We start from the raw sequence: 13615 nt of genomic DNA, 5'->3' as shown, positions 1-13615 counted from the left end.
GCTAGTTGGTTTATATTAGGGGTGGAGCTACCAAATACAAAATTCAATTCATTAATATAATTAAGGTTAATATTTGGTAATGATCATTTTACTGCAGAATGGTAAACTACTGAAAATATTTTTTTTTAAAACACAAAAAAAGCTGAATAACAGCTGAATTAATACACACTGGTTAACTTATCACCAGCAACTCAACCTTACCAGACAAAAATTCCTTTTTTTTTACTGGATTAAAACAACTGACATCAGGTAATATTTATTATCAGGAATTAGCACCACTATGATTACAATGAACATCCATCTGCTCAATAAATGTAGTATGACAGGAAAGTTTGAACTTGATGTAATGATCATATGGTTTAGTGTTCATGCATTGGATAGTCATACATTCAATCCTGGTAAACCTTGTAGTGTTCTTTCAAATAAGCTGACAACTTATTCTATCTGACCTGGTTCATTTTTCTAGTACCTCTTCTTTTTTTCCGGCCAGTCACTTATTATTAGCGTTGTGACTGCCTGTAAGGAATCATCTACTTGAGTATGCTCTTTAATGTCCTGTAGTCTCTGCTCTGATATAGACAGATATGAGTTGACTGTTTCCAGATCTTGTTGTTGTGCACTCGTCTCTGGTAAGCATGCACCACTCAATGTATCTGCAAGGTGCATGCCTTTGCCTGGATTATATTTACATCGACATCATATTTTTGCATTCTCATGAGCATTCGTCAAAGTTGCTTAGGAGCTCGGTGTAGTGGCTTATTAACTATAATCTCCAGTGGTTTATGATCACTTTACACTGTCACTTTTCTGCCGTATGTGTACTAGTGGAACCGCACCATACCAAACACTACAGCTAGAAGCTTTTTCTCAATGTGGGCATATCTTGTTTCTGTGTAGTTAGTGCCCATGTTGCTTATGCATACTGGCTGATCTGAGACTAGTTGTTTCACTTTTTGGACTACACTCTCATGTCAAGCCAGCACCACTCAGAATCCATCGTGGCCAGTTTTCTGAATGGTTTGCACGCATCACTCAAGCTTGAGAGGAATTTGCTCAAGTAATTTACGAACCCAAGGAACCAGGACTCCTCTTATACTGTATCTACTGGATTGGGCATCACTCTCGTTCTCACTTTATTTGGGTCCGGTTTCTGTCCATTATCAGTGATCAGGTGACCAATAAATGATACCTCTGTCAATCTCAGCTTTATTTTTTTTTGTGATTGAGTTTGAGGTTTGTCTCTTGACACCTCTTCATCAGTTTCACCAGTTTGGTGTCGTGGTCTACAATGGCTTCTTGCATTGTGTTGCCTTCGCCGAACACCAAGAGATCATTAACTATGGTCCGCACTCTATGTAGACCTTCAATGGCTTGGTCTTCGTTGGAATTCTTCAGGGGCAGTCTATGCCAAATGCCATTTTCAACCAACGGTACCTGCCATACAGAGTGTTAAATGTGGTCAAATAAGAGCTTTCTTCGTCCAGTTGCACATGCCAGAACCCATTTTTAGTGTCTAGGACACGGAACACCTTGCATTGCCCAGTTACGGCAAAATGGCTTCGATAGTTGGCATGGGGAAATGGCTTCTTCTGAGTGCTCTTTAAATCTCTAGGATCGATGCAGATTATCATCTTGCCTTGACTGATGACAGTGACCATGCTTGATACCAAACGTGGTGTGACTGGCGCAAGAACCCCTTCATTTGTCAGTTTCTCTAGTTGCGCTTTCAGTTGTTTCTTTACTGCCACAGGTACCTTTCTTGGTGGATGTAAAACCTGTGTGACATCTGGGTCAACCTCAAAGGTGATATTCACTCTCTTGTTTCCCCGGGCCAGCGCCTTTCAACACATCACTGTACCTTCTAATTAGCTGTTCGACACTGATGTTGCTCGATGCAGGGGCGTCAATCCGATTTGAAACGTGGGGGGGACGTAATCGATTCGAGAATTCGGGCCGAAAGTACTATCTAAGCAGAGCGCCACCATTGGTTGGCGCGCAGCGTAACAAGAAACTTTCAGATTTGAATACCTGCCAGATCGCTGGAGATGGCACTTGAACACAGTACAAGTTGACAAATGATGTGGCGAAGTGGAACCCCAGCCCCATTTTGCCTATGTTTCAGGATAAAATACCCCTCATTTGTTCGAACCCATGACAACTAACAATCTGTGAATAAATTTACTTTGAAATGGGCACATTATATTGCACCAAGTCGGTAAAGGAATGACCCAAGGGCCTCAGATATAGGCCTATAGCAGGGGTGGGCAACCTTTTTGAATGAATGGGCCGGATTTTAGGAGTGAAAGATTGACAGGGCCGCACCTAACCAACGACCTGCTGTTGATTTCAAACTGTTGCTTCCGAGGAAGTTCAAGCAATAGGTGTGTGTACTAATCTGTATTCACAAAAGCATAATGTCAATATAGTCCAATTGATAATTAATGGTGATAATATAGACCAACCTGACAGCATCATTAGTGCAGATAAATTCTAAGCAGCTAGTTCGTTTTTTGCGATGATGTAAAATAGACTGATCTTTTTCTTGAGACATCTCACGGCCGAAAAAATCACTGGCGGGCCGCATGTGGGCCATAGGTTGCCCACCCCTCGCCTATAGGAACGATGTCCCAAAATGTCCCCAGACATATAGGTGAAGGAAGCTATCTGCCGCGACTATGTGAGTTTCTCGACTTGCTGTCCTGGGAGTCATACCACAAAATGGTGCATTTCCTCATACGCCATTATTAATAATTGAAATAACTAACTAATTAGGCACAGCCCAGATCCGAGTTCGTATATTGAGCTTAGCGCAAATTTGGCCAAAAGTCGTCATACGCCAGCATGTTAAACCACCAATGACTTTTAATGCCACCCGTGACACACTTCCAACGGGACTGTGTCAGTTTAAATATTTTGCTAGGTCTACAAGAATACATTTCTATGAAATTTGAAACAAGGATGGCAAGGCAAATCACTTTAATTATGTTTTCAGGACCTCACACTTGCGCATGTATCGTCAGACGTAGAATAGGTCCCATGTGAGTGGTGGCTAAAGTGATGAAGGCATCAAAATAAATCAGTGGTTGTTCGTTGGAGTCCTCACGCAAGTTACCTCGGTTGCTAGGTGGATCTGCATCTGGTACTCGGATGAATTCTGGTCGGAGCGTACTATGTATGGGGGGGGGGATGTAGTGGCTGAAAATCCAAATGGATAGGTTTTGAAGCCAGAAAAGTCTGACTGCTGCTTTGTAGCCCCCCCCCCATCCTCGCGCTACTCGTCAACGATACGGTCAGTGTAGTAAAGCACCCAATCTTTCGCGACTGCACTTTTGTTCTGAACTTTTTTTTCGATACATAACCACTGGCACTCATTTCACAAACTTATTAGCCCCCACCCCAACCAAATATTTTGTAAAAAATCGGGCAATATGCTGATAACTTTTCGGGCAACTACTGAAAGAAAGATTATTTGCAATGTGTTTTATTAGAAATATTACCATGAATATTGTAATGACTTCCCTAAAAATTCTTACCAAATGGAAGGGTAATAAGACGGAAAATTATTGTATGTTATTTGCATGCGATGTAAAACTGATGCATGTGGAACGTGCACATATATTTTTCGGGCAAGTCGTTACAACCCTCCCCCCCCCCAATCAAATTGGTCTCCCTACGCCTATGACGGTAGTTCTATTAGGCATTTTTTTTTTTTTGAGTATTCAAAATCATACAAAGTTTTGTATGGTTGAGTATAGGAATCACGAGATACAATTTCTCAAAGTGGCAAGGAAAACGTAGTACAGTAAATTTGACAGATTAAAGGTCAATTTTGACCAAAATTTTCAATTTTTAGGTCATGCACAATCACAGAAATAACTACTTCTTTGATTTGAACATGGAAGCATAGTGATTCTTTATTTGGCATAGTCGGCAGTCCTTTCCATATGCTGGGCAATTGTCACATCCAACCATATGTTGGTAACCACAATATTCACAGCATTTAGTGTTGGATTGTCCCTTCGACTTTGATGTCTCATTGTTTTTCTCAAGTGTGAATACCTCTATTTAGATTGAACTATGTGTACTGTTGTCCTATATATGTCCATTACTTTAGTTTTCCCTCAGGCTGAGTGGTGAGGGTTTGTCATAATATGAGAATGCAAAATGCGTTGAGGTTTCGATGACATCAATGCCCTAGACTTCTGCTTGTTAGTATAACCAGAACTAGCTGTTGCAATAACAATGTGGCATGATAAACACAGGTCAGTCTACTCTACGTGGCTATTTCCACCTCCACCTAAAACAATAGGGGTATTGTACTCAATGTTATGAATCCACACACCAAGTATTAGAGGTATCCACAATTTAAATCTCATATTGCAAATCCTTTTACCATGTATTAACAAAATCCATGATTTCTACCATAAGAAATCATGTTTTGAAGGTTTTCAGGCCTCGAAAAATATTTTTAAAAGTACTTGCTGTTACAAGCGACCGTGACTAAACATCTACTTGCCAAATTCCACTTGCCAGTAAGCCTTTGATTGTTGTCCATGTCTCCAAAGTACAGATCTGCCACATCAATACTTTCTATGAACAAAGGTTAAGCACTTAGGCAGGTACATGGTGCTAAGTAATTGCGCATTCGCAAGTCAGGTTTTATAGCATTATGAAATTTAAACTTTTCCACCAAAAGTAAGTGTTGCCCAAAGAAAAACATGTCACAGAAACATGAATAAGCAGCTAAGCCTATTGTAATGATTTAAACAATTAAAAATACCTACGAAATAGATTGGCTTCTGTTACATTATGGCTCCTATATTACTAGGTATATACTATATACAGTAGCTAGGTGTGCGCGAGTCCTAAGCCTATATAATACCTTACTACTTTAACCGCTAATCGATTAGCGCAGCTTTGTACATTTGCCCCATTATTTATCTTGTCTTTTAGCTGCAGATTGATGTATGAAAAAATATCGCTATTACTCCGTTACACTGCCTAAATCAAAGCGATCTTTTATGCAATGAAAATCTGAGGTTGTAAGAGCAGCTATCTTTCAAAAATCCTAGCAAAAACAACAGCAAACTTGTCTCAACTTTGTTCTATACTTTGCGAATTATAACTGATATCCAGTAGGAAAATGCCTTAAGAAATCATTAATGAGATGTTTTGCCATCTTAAGTGTATTGGTATTCTGAATGGTATTCTTCACGTTGTGGTGTTAACGAACCCTATTCTAACCAACCGTTGCTGGCCTATACAACATAAAATTGCTCACAGGCCTAGCCAGGTTTGTCCCATAATCATAAACGTGATGAAAAGTGAACGTACAAAGTACACCCTTTGGCACGCAAAGTAAGGCTTCCGAGCGGCACGTTGAAGCCAACGCAAATATGTTTGAGTTTCAATTTGAGTTTTAGATTCTACAGATGCCCATAAGCCAATTTTCAATAGCCTCCTTTTCATATAAGGCGTAATGCACATGCTATCTGATAGACTGGTCTGTGGGAGATACGGTAGCTTATAAAACAAGGTTTCCACAATTTGGCGTCTGGTGATTCCAACTGACCTTTGACCTCAATAAAATCTTGTACTGAACGTGTACCAATTACATACGAAATATGAGATTCGTCCAACCTTCCCTTCTTGAGTTATCGTGTTTAAAAGTGAGGCATCACACAAATGCACAAACACATACATGAAAACACTATCCTCATGCATGAATGCATAGGTTACGATTATCATCGAAACCAATAATACTTCAGTGGTGTTTCTTTAGAGGTGTTCAGTAATGCAGGTCCAAGGTAAGTTGCCTCGATTACTAAGGTTCATCAAGTGAAATCCATTATACTGATATCTTGTAGTTGCAAAGAGCAGTTTTTAAATTCATATTGAAGGCACATTGGTGTCATGTTCAAACATAGCTCATATCAAGTTCACCTCGGGTTCTTACTATTTATGAGAAGTTTTATACTTGCATACATGCCTGTTTCCAGGTCTGATTCTGTTCCAATGAAAAACAAACACCATAAAGGTGAATGGGAATTACATTAAAACCCTACTGTGACCCCATTTTTCAAATGATGAAAATTAAAATTGTGTTTAAAGCAATACTTTTTTGTATGGGTGGGTGTGATGAGGTGAATTTTTTTGGTTTTCTTGTAGGTATTATTCCATTATGTCATATTTTGTTTAATTTCACCATACCCAATCCCACTGGGAATTTGCTCACATTATTGAATGCAAAGTACCAATTATAAGTGATTTTTTTTACATTGGCTGGATCATAAATCTAACACAATTGACAAATGGGGTTATGCAATGATACAGCATTAACCTATCTATCCCAAATATTAATTATTATGCGATTGCACAAAGATGGCATAATGGGTTTCATTAGATGAAAGTTGGTGACAATTATCCATGACGGTGCAAGAAGTTGTCCAACAAAGTCATCTAATGTCTAGTTATTTTCACAATTGTTTATAGGTAAGACAGCATCAAATAACGTGGTAAAAACAGGGCCTGCATAACTGCTATTGTATTAACATTGTTATTTTTATCATGAATATTACTCAATTTGAAGACTAATCCATCTATAACAGAGGTTTGCAAGTGCTTTTCACCAATCAAGAGCCATTTTACTTGATTGGACACTTTATACTAATTGTAGTAGCCATGACTAATTCATTTGTATGTTTATTGCTTTGATTACCTAAATGATAAGTACTGAAATGTTGTGGGCTCCTTAAATCTTCCACAAGCCATTTGAATGCTGTTTACATAAATCATTTCAACTTGCAATTGGAATTCTGTAAATTAATCAATTTATCAATCAATTTATCAATCAATTTCCACAAAGATGGGCAATAAAACAATAAAATGAATTGAAATATTTGAATTTGCATTTTATTTTGTGATTTTTCTTGTCTATGTTTCTGAAAGTATATCATATGTAAACATATATCAAAAGCTAGAACGACATTTAGCTGCAACTATTAATATGATGTATTGGAGCTATTCATGTAAAGATCCAGCTTAAAACTCCCTATTATTTATGATCCTAACTTTCTGTATGTAAGGGGGTGCATGCAACCCCCCCCCCCCACTATAGTGATTTCAATGAGGAAGTTACCAAAAGCTGGGCCGTTAATGAGCCATCATACCCTTCATCAGTAAACTACTGCTGGTAGTTGTTTGCACATATATAATCCTAAATTTCTGTATGTAAGGGGGTGCATGCAACACCCCCCCCTCACTATAGTGATTTCAATGAGGAAGCTACCAAAAGCTGGGCCGTTAATGAGCCATCATACCCTTCATCAGTAAACTACTGCTGGTAGTTGTTTGCATATATAATCCTAAATTTCTGTATGTAAGGGGGTGCATGCAACCCCCCCCCCCCGCCCTCACTATAGTGATTTCAATGAGGAAGCTATCAAAGGCTGGGCCATTAATGAGCCATCATACCCTTCATCAGTAAACTACTGCAGGTAGTTGTTTGCACATATATAATCCTAAATTTCTGTATGTAAGGGGGTGCATGCAACACCCCCCCCCCCCTCACTATAGTGATTTCAATGAGGAAGTTACCAAAAGCTGGGCCGTTAATGAGCCATCATACCCTTCATCAGTAAACCACTGCTGGTAGTTGTTTGCATATATATAATCCTAAATTTCTGTATGTAAGGGGGTGCATGCAACACACCCCCCCCACTCACTATAGTGATTTCAATGAGGAAGCTACCAAAAGCTGGGCCGTTAATGAGCCATCATACCCTTCATCAGTGAACCACTGCTGGTAGTTGTTTGCATATATATAATCCTAAATTTCTGTATGTAAGGGGGTGCATGCAACACCCCCCCCCCCACTCACTATAGTGATTTCAATGAGGAAGCTACCAAAAGCTGGGCCGTTAATGAGCCATCATACCCTTCATCAGTAAACTACTGCTGGTAGTTGTTTGCACATATATAATCCTAAATTTCTGTATGTAAGGGGGTGCATGCAACACCCCCCCCCCCCTCACTATAGTGATTTCAATGAGGAAGCTACCAAAAGCTGGGCCGTTAATGAGCCATCATACCCTTCATCAGTAAACTACTGCTGGTAGTTGTTTGCATATATAATCCTAAATTTCTGTATGTAAGGGGGTGCATGCAACCCCCCCCCCCCGCCCTCACTATAGTGATTTCAATGAGGAAGCTATCAAAGGCTGGGCCGTTAATGAGCCATCATACCCTTCATCAGTAAACTACTGCTGGTAGTTGTTTGCACATATATAATCCTAAATTTCTGTATGTAAGGGGGTGCATGCAACACCCCCCCCCTCACTATAGTGATTTCAATGAGGAAGCTACCAAAAGCTGGGCCGTTAATGAGCCATCATACCCTTCATCAGTAAACTACTGCTGGTAGTTGTTTGCATATATAATCCTAAATTTCTGTATGTAAGGGGGTGCATGCAACACCCCCCCCCCCCTCACTATAGTGATTTCAATGAGGAAGTTACCAAAAGCTGGGCCGTTAATGAGCCATCATACCCTTCATCAGTAAACCACTGCTGGTAGTTGTTTGCATATATATAATCCTAAATTTCTGTATGTAAGGGGGTGCATGCAACACCCCCCCCCCCCACTCACTATAGTGATTTCAATGAGGAAGCTACCAAAAGCTGGGCCGTTAATGAGCCATCACACCCTTCATCAGTAAACTACTGCTGGTAGTTGTTTGCATATATAATCCTAAATTTCTGTATGTAAGGGGGTGCATGCAACAACCCTCCCCCCGCCCTCACTATAGTGATTTCAATGAGGAAGCTACCAAAAGCTGGGCCGTTAATGAGCCATCATACCCTTCATCAGTGAACCACTGCTGGTAGTTGTTTGCATATATATAATCCTAAATTTCTGTATGTAAGGGGGTGCATGCAACACCCCCCCCCCACTCACTATAGTGATTTCAATGAGGAAGCTACCAAAAGCTGGGCCGTTAATGAGCCATCATACCCTTCATCAGTGAACCACTGCTGGTAGTTGTTTGCATATATATAATCCTAAATTTCTGTATGTAAGGGGGTGCATGCAACACCCCCCCCCCCCACTCACTATAGTGATTTCAATGAGGAAGCTACCAAAAGCTGGGCCGTTAATGAGCCATCACACCCTTCATCAGTAAACTACTGCTGGTAGTTGTTTGCATATATAATCCTAAATTTCTGTATGTAAGGGGGTGCATGCAACACCCCTCCCCCCGCCCTCACTATAGTGATTTCAATGAGGAAGCTACCAAAAGCTGGGCCGTTAATGAGCCATCATACCCTTCATCAGTAAACTACTGCTGGTAGTTGTTTGCATATATAATCCTAAATTTCTGTATGTAAGGGGTGCATGCAACACCCCCCCCCCCGCCCTCACTATAGTGATTTCAATGAGGAAGCTACCAAAAGCTGGGCCGTTAATGAGCCATCATACCCTTCATCAGTAAACTACTGCTGGTAGTTGTTTGCACATATATAATCCTAAATTTCTGTATGTAAGGGGGTGCATGCAACACCCCCCCCTCACTATAGTGATTTCAATGAGGAAGCTACCAAAAGCTGGGCCGTTAATGAGCCATCATACCCTTCATCAGTAAACTACTGCTGGTAGTTGTTTGCTTATATAATCCTTAATTTCTGTATGTAAGGGGGTGCATGCAACCCCCCCCCCCCCCGCCCTCACTATAGTGATTTCAATGAGGAAGCTATCAAAGGCTGGGCCATTAATGAGCCATCATACCCTTCATCAGTAAACTACTGCTGGTAGTTGTTTGCATATATAATCCTAAATTTCTGTATGTAAGGGGTGCATGCAACACCCCCCCCCCCCCCCGCCCTCACTATAGTGATTTCAATGAGGAAGCTACCAAAAGCTGGGCCGTTAATGAGCCATCATACCCTTCATCAGTAAACTACTGCTGGTAGTTGTTTGCATATATGATCCTTAATTTCTGTATGTAAGGGGTGCATGCAACCCCCCCCCCCGCCCTCACTATAGTGATTTCAATGAGGAAGCTATCAAAGGCTGGGCCGTTAATGAGCCATCATACCCTTCATCAGTAAACTACTGCTGGTAGTTGTTTGCATATATAATCCTAAATTTCTGTATGTAAGGGGTGCATGCAACCCCCCCCCCCCCGCCCTCACTATAGTGATTTCAATGAGGAAGCTACCAAAAGCTGGGCCGTTAATGAGCCATCATACCCTTCATCAGTAAACTACTGCTGGTAGTTGTTTGCATATATGATCCTTAATTTCTGTATGTAAGGGGTGCATGCAACACCCCCCCGCCCTCACTATAGTGATTTCAATGAGGAAGCTACCAAAAGCTGGGCCGTTAATGAGCCATCATACCCTTCATCAGTAAACTACTGCTGGTAGTTGTTTGCATATATGATCCTTAATTTCTGTATGTAAGGGGGTGCATGCAACACCCCCCCGCCCTCACTATAGTGATTTCAATGAGGAAGCTATCAATTAAAGGCTGGGCCGTTAATGAGCCATCACACCCTTCATCAGTAAACTACTGCTGGTAGTTGTTTGCACATATATAATCCTAAATTTCTGTATGTAAGGGGGTGCATGCAACCCCCCCCCCCTCACTATAGTGATTTCAATGATGAAGCTACCAAAAGCTGGGCCGTTAATGAGCCATCATAACCTTCATCAGTAAACTACTGCTGGTAGTTGTTTGCATATATGATCCTTAATTTCTGTATGTAAGGGGTGCATGCAACACCCCCCCCCCCCCCCTCACTATAGTGATTTCAATGAGGAAGCTACCAAAAGCTGGGCCATTAATGAGCCATCATACCCTTCATCAGTGAACTACTGCTGGTAGTTGTTTGCACATATATAATCCTAAATTTCTGTATGTAAGGGGTGCATGCAACCCCCCCCCCCCACTATAGTTATTTCAATGAGGAAGCTTCCAAAAGTTGGGCTGTTAATGAGCCATCATACCCTTCATCAGTGAACTACTGCTGGTTTTAGTTGTTCAACCCTTCATGTATTTGCTAAACCCACAGCTATGCAACTGAATACAACACTTATTAGTATACAATTGTTTATAAAGAGTCCTGCACCCTTACCCAAGATGTCCAGTGGCGTAGCCCTGCAGAGTGTTTACTAGAGGTGTGCACAAGCACCCCCCCCCCCACACACTCATGTACCCATCACCCCATAATTTATCCTCATTTAAAAGACCCCAAATAGACCATTTAAAACAAAAAAGACCCCACATGGACCAAAGAGCGCCCCCACTTGAAGTTCATAATGACCCCAAATAGACCATGAACTCATGTGCAATGATTGAATGTAACTCTCTCCTTCCAGTTTTCACTTTAAAAAAAACTAAATAATTAACAATTTTAAATTTGAACATTTAAAATGCTTTTAGCTTAATCATATATGAGAAAAACAAAAGGTTTCAATGAATATGTTAGAAATTGTTAAATTGTTTTCTATTGTGCAAACCCCACATAGACCAACTGGATATCTATAATTAGTATAATTGCTAATTTTATGCATAGAATGGTAAAATATTATATAGAGGGTAAAAGTAGATGTTAATATAAATGTTAAAATGTAATTATTTCTTTCTTTTTATTCCTACATGTTATTTGTTAGCATTTAGAAGATGCCCCACATAGACCATACCTGCCATAACTGTCAATTGTAAAAAATTGGAGTATGACCTCCCAGAAACTTGCAATAACTTTTTTGTTACTGATTGCAATTTGCTGAAACTGCTTGGACATATGAAGAACATAATTTTCTAAGTGTAGAACATTTTAAATGACAGTTTTTGGTAATGGTTTGGTTAAAGTGGAAATCTTTTAAATTAGCCTTATTTGCTGTTTGAGGTGGGTATGCATCACCCCATGATCAAAATGCATATATTGGTAAATATCTCCAGTTTTAAAAAAAGAATAGTGAAGAAACCATGAAGAATATCAAAGAATGATAAATGCTCCCCTCCTTATCAAGGAGTTAATGAATTTTAGTGATTTTTTGTATAATTTCTAGTTATGGCACTGTAGGCCCCAGGAATGCAAAAACCCTACTATGTGCAGATGGCATTCCCTGGGATTTGGTTATCTAACCCAATTTGAACCAAAATTTAATGTAATTCCCATATTTTTAAGTAGATAAGGGCAGTACCATCCTCTTTTAGGCTTTAATAAGCTGTATAGTTTTTTTGGTAGTTACTTGCATGCACCAATATTGAAAAACTTTGTTAAATAGATGGCAGTATTGAATCCCCACACTGACCAATCAGAAAATTCGCACCTAATATAGAAGCAATAGTGCCAGGCCCCACATAGACCAGTGCAAGGGGTGGAGAGAGAGAGAGATTTGTTGTTAGGAGCCTTTCACCCTTGTAATTGCAACAAGTCCTAAATCGCCATTGTAATGTAAGCTGGCTACAAAATCTTTCGTTGGCAGTGCGTTAACGTGTGATGTTAATAATTTCCGAGATAACATGTAGTCATTAAAAAATTATCCTTTTTGTGACATACTGTTTACTATGTAAAATTGCCTATGACGTAGTTAACAATCACCATTCTGTTACACCTATCCGAGACCCTTTTGATTCCATACGGTCAGAAAACAACTGTAAATATTCGTTCTAGAGCATGGACAACGTAAATAACATCCTGAAATTGTGTCTTCTGTATTCAAGATTCTTCCGTGGGTTTTTTATGTTCACTCGCTAGATATGTAAAATAAATTTTCGTCATTTTCTTGACGGAATTGAGCACTGTGTGTGACTATGTATCTACACGTTATTAACCCCGTATGTATATTTTGTTTCTGAACTTTCCTCCAGATCGTACATTTGTAGCTTCAATCACTAAGAAAGAAACAGGAACGATTCCTTGACCTTACCACATTCAAAGATTTCGACTGCAATTACCACTTTCGTTTCGTACAGCAACACCGAGAAAGTTCAAAGTCTGTATGACGTCACTGATCTTGAAGATAATGTAGTTCACGAGGTCAGAATCTTTACTGATAACGCGTGTGGCGATGCCCGAGAACTCGTATTTACTATTAGAAGTGTTTCCGTTACTATACAGAACGTCATAGAAGCATAAACGTATTGACCTGCACCAACATTGCTTTCCACACTGACACCAGAAGGGTCTGTGTTATGAGATATTTGAGCATATCCACGGCTAAACATGTACTGGACAGTGGTAATTAATTTGCTATATATACCAGGGATTCCCTAACTGGGTACGTGAGTCCATCCCAAGGGGTTCGTGAGACCTTTCTAAGAGTCAAAGCTAGAGTACTAAAATCTGATAAATCATATAACTTAGTAATGTACAAAGTCGTACATATCGACAAACTCTTTTCGTGTTCCATACACATGTGTTGCCATAGTACCGTACCATATATCCGTGCACGAGATAAATAACTGATTTATGAGACAGACGTTTTTTATGATTACAATATTATACTATGAACTTGATCTTTTACGAAGCACTGTTATGAGTATTATAATATAATAATGACTCAGATCGTGTCTCGAATAGTTGGGGGGTTCGAAGACAACTCTGACA

The sequence above is a fragment of the Apostichopus japonicus genome, chromosome 16 (assembly GCF_037975245.1).
Source record: "Apostichopus japonicus isolate 1M-3 chromosome 16, ASM3797524v1, whole genome shotgun sequence".
Classification (NCBI taxonomy): Eukaryota; Metazoa; Echinodermata; class Holothuroidea; order Aspidochirotida; family Stichopodidae; genus Apostichopus; species Apostichopus japonicus.
The sequence above is the reverse complement of the archived record's forward strand: the minus strand, read 5'-3'. Positions refer to the sequence as shown.